Raw genomic sequence first — 9163 nt, 5'->3', positions numbered from 1 at the left:
TCTGTCACACACTTTAGAATATAAGCTTTCTTTTTCCCTTTAAGACTCTAAAAGAAGATGTAAGTTGACTTAGTCGAATCAGATAATTTCTGACATTCCTCTTAGCTTTAAATGTCTTTAGGCTAAGAACCCTTAATAGCCTTTCTTTACTTATTAATTTCCAGATTCTGTGGTTCCCTTCCTGTTAGAAAACACTTCCCGTCTGACAAATTACCTTCTCATCTCGTCTTCATCTTACAGCCGCTATGGTGACCAAGAGAGGCTTTTCCTTCATACAATGACAATCTTCAAACCCCCAAGTGACGTCTAATCAACCCTCTCCTTATACATTACCTATTTGCCTGGAACAGAGATGACACAGTGGTAAAAACCACCCACGGCAAGCAACAAGACAAAAGGAGTGTGGCACCCTCACACCATAGAGCTCTCAATATGGCAGCACCAGACTCCCTTCCTTGGACCTTACTTGACGAAACAGTGAGTTCTATCTCGCTGAAGCCACCATAATTTGAGATTTTCTGCCACATGCAGTATAATTTAGCCTTAACTATATACACAAATATTTACATATGTTTTTTAAATATTTGAGTAGTAGAAACTTTTGTGCTTCAGAGTAATAACGTACCTTGATTATATTTCCAGTACAAGAAATATAAAACTACTTCATTCTTTTTAATGGCTGCATCTGTTCAATTAAAAAACCATGTAGAGAATGAACCACGTGCGCCCATTCAATGTTTTGTTTTGTTTTGTTTTGTTTTGTTTTTAACCATTCCTCATTACAGAAGGTTATTTCCCAGCTTAGGCCATTATGAACAAAAGCCCCAGTCAACATCCTTGACCATGCCTCTTTCTACACCTAGGAAAGCGTTTCACCAGCCACCAGTCTGTCCTGTAACTTCTGAGTCCAAAAACATTCACGTTTTCATTCCTCATAGAAGCTCCAAGTTGCCTTTCTAAACAACTTCCTAGTTCATTCTCCAACCGGAGGTACGCCGCTTACGGGTAGAAGTGATGTGTATCAGTCAAATCTGCCATTTTTAAATTGGATAGCCCCCCAAAGCTTGTCTTTTAAAGACTAAAACTTCCCTGTACCTTTTCCTTTACTGTGTGGCAATGTTTTCATACTGTCCGTTGTCAAGGTAGCTCACACGAAAATATCAATATCCTTTCAAACTATGCCAGCCAAAACTGTTCATATTACCACAAATCAAGAGTTGACAGCCTTTTTTTATGAAGGTTCAGAGAGTAAACATTTTAGATTTTGTGGGCTAGATGATGTCTGTTACAACTAATCACCTCTGCTACCAGAGCACAAAGGCAGCCCTAGACAACATACAAAAAAATGAATGTCTACGTCCCAATAGAAGTTTATTGAAAAAAACAGGTAGTTGGCTAGATTTGACTCATGGGCTGTGGCTCGTTATAAATTATAGTCTTACTGTAATTTACCTTGATCCAAAAAACAGAATGGATAGCGAGGAATTAGGTGTGCCTAGGGGGGAATGAGATTTAATATACAGCCTACCATACTGTGGCTGCGCACTGAATGTTTATTAAATAATAAATGGGACAGTTATGTATGAAGTCTGGGAGTAGTCCTACACCTAACAGAAAAGGAGAATACGTCTGAAAAAAAATACCGCAGGAGAAAAAATTAGTAAGAGAATATCTTCTCAGTGTTCTCACTAAGATGCAAGAATAGATGTGTTATATAAAACTGAAGTGGGAATTCATAGAAGAAAATATGTTGAGATGAACACAAAGATGAAGAGGAAGCTGGTTAAAGAACTCAAAATGCAATCACAAAATGTAGGTCTACTTTCAAGGCAATAAGGCACAGAAAGGGGATGTATCCGATCACAGATTTCTGCATTTTGTGATTACAGTTGAAGTTGATCCTTTTCTTCCTAAGTGAACATTTCCTTCTAGTTTCCCAAAGATTAATATGGACTCAGAAAAGCTTAAAGTGAGTGCCTGCCATATGCCAGACACAGGAATAAGGAATTCTCCGTCATTGTATCGTTGAATTGCGACAACCAGATGAATTCTGGAGGGTGTTTTCTCCATTGACCGAATCACAACGTGAGAGCTGAGGGGAGTTCAGAGAATTGTCACAAAGCAAGTGTACTACTTAGAGTGGTGCTCACTGTTCCAAAAAAAAAAAAAAAAAAAAAAAAAAGGACTCAAAACCCCTTTGATGCATATTAAAAACCATTTTTTTTCTCCCATGCTTTTGTAAGTTGACTGGCAGGTTCCCCTGCCTCCCATGATCATTACTGAGGCTACAATTGTCTGAGGACTTGACTGAGCTGGCACTTTCACCTGCTGAAAATTTGCCCTGGCTCTTGCGTGGGAGGTGAGCTGACGCTCTCAACCAGAAAGACACAGTTCTTCTCCTTGTGGAGTCTCTATGCTGCACGAGCTTCTCCCAGTAGGGCACCTGGGTCCCAAGTAACAGAAAGTGAAAGGTGCTAGACCTCTCACAGCCTGAGCTAGAACATCTTTTCCATTGCATTCTGTAATTCAAAGCCAGCCAAGACTAACACAGATTCAAGAGAGGACAGATAAAGTCTACCTCTTGAGATAAGGAGTGACAAATGTGTACCAAGACAAAGAAATTATTGGTGGCCATCTTTGGAGAGAACTATCACACAATAATTCATAATACTATATAAGCAAGAAATAAACATAATACAAATTCCCACTTAAATGACAATCCGAAGTGAAGGGTTCCTGGCCATCAGGCAGCTCCCCTCTGTGCAATAATTCAGACACCAAAGCCGATCACAATTGACAGGCTCACAATCATTTTTACCGAACAAAAGGAGGAAAGGAAAAAAAGACATGGAGAAGGCACCCCACTGCTTAAAAGCCTCAGAGGAAGTGATATACATCACTTCCAATGACTACCCATAATCAGGAAGCACGTAACCATAACCAAATACGTTCAGGGTTAGGAAATACTCTTAGTCACTGACCGGAGAGCCATTCCATACATTTTGCTTTCCTCCCCTCAAAAAACCAGCCTGGCTAATCATCTTTGCCAACACTAGTGAGGGCAAAAGCTTCAGCCAGAGCCTAGATCTACATCCTTCTAGAACATTCTCTCTCCATTATGCCGAGAAGAAAGAGGGATGCCTACTGTAAAAGACTTTGAGGGAAGAGAACAGATAAACTAAGTAAAAAATACACTATCATAATTATCGCAGTTATGATATACATTAGGTACTATGGGGGAAGAATCTGGCATTAAAAAAAAATAGACAGTGGCTGAGATGAGGTTAGAGAAATAAGAAGGCATATGGGGAAAAGACATTATATGTGATCATGGAAAACCATGGAAAGATTTTAATAAAAGAATGACACGACAAGACTGCAGAAATATCACCCTGTCCACATTATCCAACATAGAGATTGAACAATGGGTCCTCAATAGTACCTTAAACTCTTTTATCAGAACAAAGTCATGTATCCGGGGGATAAGATCTTCTCATGAAAAGGATTTAAATTATCTCTAGTGTTGACATCTTGTACATCATTTCCATTTCTCTTAGAACCTGTCTCTGTTATTCTTTCCGGTAGAGACATCATTCTTCTTTGTAGAAAAGGCAGAAGAAAATCAGACTTGAAAAGTGTTTTTGTGCTTGTATGTGTGTGTGTGTGTATGTATATTTATGAAAAGACAGCTTGTTCTTTTTGTTTCAGACATAGCTTTCTATACCTTTTTAAATATCCGTCGCATTTTTTAACATTAATTCGAACTGAAAGGACCAAGTAAGGTATCACAAAGCATTTGAGGTAGGTTTGGAAGAAGAAGGAATGGGCTGATAAGGAATGAAGGGCACACAACCATAAAATTCCACGTCATCTCTTTGGAAAGAGTGGGGAAGTTAATTATGGGAGGCAATGGGGATGAAACTAACCTTATCATGGTAGTCATTTCACAGTATATACATGTATCAAATCATCACTTTGCATACCTTACACCTACATATTTTACACGTCAATGATACCTCAATAAAGCTGAAAAAATGCAGAAGGGCTAAAGACTTTGTGGAGATTCATCTTATCCGAGCTGTGTTTTAAGAAGGTAACTGGAGTATGATTTGGGAAAATATGAGAATTAAAATGAAAATACTGTCTTAGTCGTTTGGGTGCTATAACAGAATACAATAGAGTGGGTGGCTTATAAACAAAAGCAATTTATTTCTCCTGTTTGTGGAAGGAAGGCCAAGATCAAGACTCTGACAGATTCAGTCTCTAGTGAGAGCCCACTTCGTGGTTCATAAATGGCATCTTCTCACTGCCTTGTCACATGGTGGAAAGGGTGACGTAGCTCTCAGAAGCTACTTTTACAAGGATATGAATCCAATTTATGAGGGTTCTGGCCTCATGATGTAATCACTCCCTCATGATGTAATCACCTCCTAATACACTGGGAAGTAGATTTTGACACAACCTAATTAGGGAGACACAAACATCAGTAATAGGCACGTAGACCGCCCAGTGACGAATTTATTAGTTATGTAGATCAGAGATACGCAAGAAGGGCTGGACGAAGCAGTGGCAGAGAAAAAAGAGTGAGAAAAATCTGATCACTACAAAAGTTGGGGAAATGGAAATCAACAGTGGGGTTTCCACTCAACGAAACTCAAAGAACGGTGAGGCCGGGAATCCCGATAGACACGCTTGCGTTAGGAAGGTTTAGGACGCAATTGCTCTTAGCTATTTGAAATAGAGGCTTCGACACGGTATCAGTATAAAATATCAAGAAAAGGTTACAAATTCACAACTGGTGACCACAAAAGAGATTATGGTTACAGACATTAGAGAATGGCAATAGCTGGTCCTGGCTACGGATAGTAGTTTCCTAGCTACTGATTCCTAGAAACTGGGTTTCGGCACTACCTTCTAAGCACGAGTTAATAAAATTTCCCACATACATGGAATTTATCTGCTTGAGATTTTAGGTATAGGCAGCATGTGTGTGTGTGTGTGTGTGTGTGTGTGTGTGTGTGTGTGTGTTATGAGTCTAGGTTGGTGAATGTGTAGGCATGCGCATACACACACATACACATTTGCATTCTTGGCTGATGTAAGAAAAGAAACTAATCAGAAATAAAGACTGTAAAAATTATTGACTCAAAACTTTCCAACTTACTGGTTTAGTACCCCGGAACCCTCAGCACAATAACAGCCGAATTGTTCACAGCAAGGAGTATATTTTATTTCACAGTAAAAGTTACCACCTAACAATTTTTCTCTAGTGCTATCGCCTGACATTTACTTGTGCTCCCAAGGATTACCGCACAGCAGAAAAAGCACATAGTTAACTTTTTCTATCCCACAGTCACAAATTCCTACAGATCAAAGCTCTGACTACTGAGTGAAAAGTAACATTTGGACATGATCATAAAACTAAACTCCTGTAACCTCTTATGAAATTTGAAGTTAATAAAAGTCACATGAAATAATCCCCTGCATATAGAAACCTGCTGATTTACATTTTAATGAAAATGGAGAGCAATACTTAGAAAAAATAAACTTTTAAAAGCCTATGAAAATAAATTCACTTCAGAACCCAGGTCTGGAGTTCTGAAAGTTCTTCTGGTCTTTGAAAACACACACCCTCAGAAATTCTTCTGAGACCTAGAATTCGTAGACGTACTTCGTTCTTCCTATCCCTACCCCTTATCTCTCTTATTTTAATCCTAATTTACAACATTTGTCAAGCCCAGATAGGATGAAAGTAATGTAAACAGGCAGCTCTGGGCAGATTTTGTCGTAAAAATAGAAACTAAAGGCTTGGAGCTGTATCTGAATCTCCTTTGCTTGGCAGTGATGTAGATGTTCAGACAGGACAAACTTTCACTGGAAGGTATGGCTATAAATAAAAATGTTCCAAAGAGAAAGTAACAAAATGGCATCTCTTCCCCTGTGAGCCACCAGTGGGCCTGGATCCTTTCCTCCTCTCTGTCAATCAGACTCAAGTTGGGCTTCCGAATCGCTAGATGAAAGACATTTAATAAGTCCTAGTTATAACCTGGAGCAAATCCCCTCACTATTAAGATGAACTGACCCATTTTGTAAGTAATCAGGAATTTAAGGAATCTAATTTAAAAGTAGAGGAATTTAATTTTTTTTTTGAATGTTTATTTATTCCCAACAGAAAGAGAGACAGAGCGCGAGCAGGGGAGGAGCAGAGAGAGAGGGAGGCACAGAATCCGAAGCAGGCTCCGGGCTCTGAGCTGTCAGCACAGAGCCCGACACGGGGCTTGAACTCACAAACTGTGAGATCATGACCTGAGCGGAAGACAGCAGCTTAACCAACTGAGCTACCCAGGGATCCCCCCCCCCTTTTTTTTTTTAATGTTTGTTCTTCAAAAGTGAAGGAATTGAAAGGTAATTCATTTTTTTAAAATTCATTTATTCAGTTGGAGAGAGAACAAGAATACAAGTGGGGGAGGGGCAGAGAGAAAGGGGGAGAAAAACTCCCAAGCAGGCTCCACACCATCAGCCCAAAGCCTGATGCAGGTCTCGAAGCCACGAACTGTGAGATCATGACCTGAGCCAAAGTCTGATGCTCAATCAACTGAGCCACCTAGGTGCCCCAAAAGCCAATTCGGTCAGTAGTTGGTGCAATGAAGGACTTGAGGATCAAAAAAGAACCTTCTATTGGCCCAGGACCCATGTCTGTCAACTCTAGCTCACACGTTACCAGCCTCTAGCACCTTGGCCTCCTCCCCTATGGCAATAATCATTTCAACCCATTTTTATTGGGATACAAAATCTTTTAGATAACTTATCTGCCAAGTGACTTTTAGGGGCATCCTTGGCTAAACGAAGTTCTAAGTCATGAAGAATGAATAACATTTTCCCTCTTTCTGGGGAAGAAGACCCTTCTTTTCCACTGAAAATGTACGTGATCCATACGTTTTAAGAACTAGAAAGCTGAACAATGACGGACGGTGACAGAAGAAAGGAGAAGTGATATCAGAGGTTGATGGCAGATTAAAGCAGCAGAGTCAGGATGTGACCCCAAACTCCCATTATCTAGATAAACAGCACATTGAACTAGCCGGGTGCGGATGAGGAAGTTGACTGAGAAAGAGACACCCTGCTTTGGCTTTCAGCCTGGGAGCTCTGGTGCAAGCGATCGGAAACCAGCCTCCTCACCCGAAGCTGCCTTCCCAGCCTTGCAAAAGGCACGGTCCCCTCCACCCCTTTTATGAGAATTAACATCTCCTGTCCTTTGTTTAAATACAGAAATATGTGCAAATACAGGTCCTTCTTCATTTTAGAAACATAAATAACGTACTTAATGGAATGCTTCAAACTACGCACACTACACTCAGATAGTGTTCTTCGCCCTTCTATGAAGGTCTTCTAATATTGAGAGGTCAGTGGGTGTGGCCTTCCAGATGATTACAGGTGCTAATTTAAGGAGCTGCAATGCCACTTCAAGTTACCAGGAAAGCTAGATTGGATGCAAATTGTCAACCATAGGTTCTGACTGGGGAGCCAGCCCCACAGACCCTGATTTCCCGGCCACACGGCTGACAGAATTCCCATCTCACCAAAAAACAAATCAGATGCCATCACATACCCACTTTTACATTTTCTTTGATATGTATTTATGTATTTTGAGAGAGTCTGAGAGAGCATGAGCAGGAGAGAGGCAGAGACAGAGGGAGAGAGAGAAACCCTAACAGGCCCCACGCTGTCAGCGCTGAAGGCCGATGCGGGGTTCGATCTCACGAACAGTGAGATCATGACTTGAGCTGAAATCAAGAGTCGAACCATTAACTGACGGAGCCACCCAGGCACTCCAACTTTTATGTTTGTTTGTTTTTTTTAATAGAAGTATAGTTGACATGTAATATTATATTCGTTTCAGGTATACAACACAGTGATTTGACAATTGTATCCGTTACGATATACTCACCACAACAATTTTGGTTATTATCTGTCACCAGAAAGCTATTACGATATTATTGAGTATATTTCTTATGCTGTACTTTTCATCCCCGTGACTTATTTACCTTAGAACTGGAAGTCTTTAGAGCTCAATCCCCTTCATCTATTTTGACTTGCCCCTCTGGCAACCACGAGTTTGTCTTTAAATTTATGAGTCTGTTTCTCCAACTGTTGTTTGTTTTGTTTGGCTTTTGCTTTTCAGATTCCACATATCAGTGAAATCATACGGTACTTGTTGTTCTCTGTCTGATTCATTTCACTTAGCATAACGCCCTCTAGGTTCATCCACGTGGTCACAAATGGCAGGATTTCATTCTTTTTTAGGGCTGAGTAATATTCCATTGCCACATTTCTTTCTTTCTTTTGTTTTGTTTTTGCTTTTTTGTTTTCCTTTTTTATTGAAGTGTAGTGGACACATCATGTTAGTTTCTGATGTGCACAAGAGTGATCTGAAAAGTCTATATGTTATGCTACACTCACCACAAGTGTAGCTACCATCCGTCACCACACAATGCTGTTACAGTACCATGGACTATGTTCCCTCTGCCGTGTCTTTTATTCCCATGACATACTCATTCCATAACTGGAATCCTGTATCTCCCCCTTCCCCTTCATCCAATTTGCCCCCCTTCCCCTTCATCCAATTTGCCCATCCCCCTACGCCCTTCCCCTCTGGTAACCATCAGTTGGTTCTCTTATACCACATCTTCTTTATGTGTTTATCTCTTGATGGATGTTTAGGCGGCTTCCGTACCTACCCACTTTTACGTCTCCATCTCCTTCCTGTTGCCTTAAGGACGAATTCCAAACTTGGCATTCCATATGCAATTCTTCACAGTTGACCCCAACTTGCCATTTCCACCTCACCTCCCAAAAGTCCCATCTTTCTCACAAAATCTCAGCTCCAACTAAAATGACCCTCCCCTTCCATTCATAACTTCACCTGTCCTATCATCGCTACTGGGAATAAAATAGACTTCTTCGTTCCTTGTGGCAGAACACGCGCTCCTTTGTCATGTCCCTGCTCAGAGTTCGTATCTTTCATCGAGACCGCCCCAATGACTCTCAGCAAAAATAGTTAGTCTATCTTCTACTCCCACGATATCTTTCTATAGCATAGTTACAAAGCTCAAACTGGATTTACATATCCTAACGTTCAGAGTCTAGGATTTCTCCATTTACC

This window comes from Puma concolor, chromosome A1 (genome assembly GCF_028749965.1).
Source record: "Puma concolor isolate L17-30 chromosome A1, mPumCon1.1.hap2, whole genome shotgun sequence".
NCBI classification, from domain to species: Eukaryota; Metazoa; Chordata; class Mammalia; order Carnivora; family Felidae; genus Puma; species Puma concolor.
Note: the sequence above shows the minus strand (reverse complement) of the source record.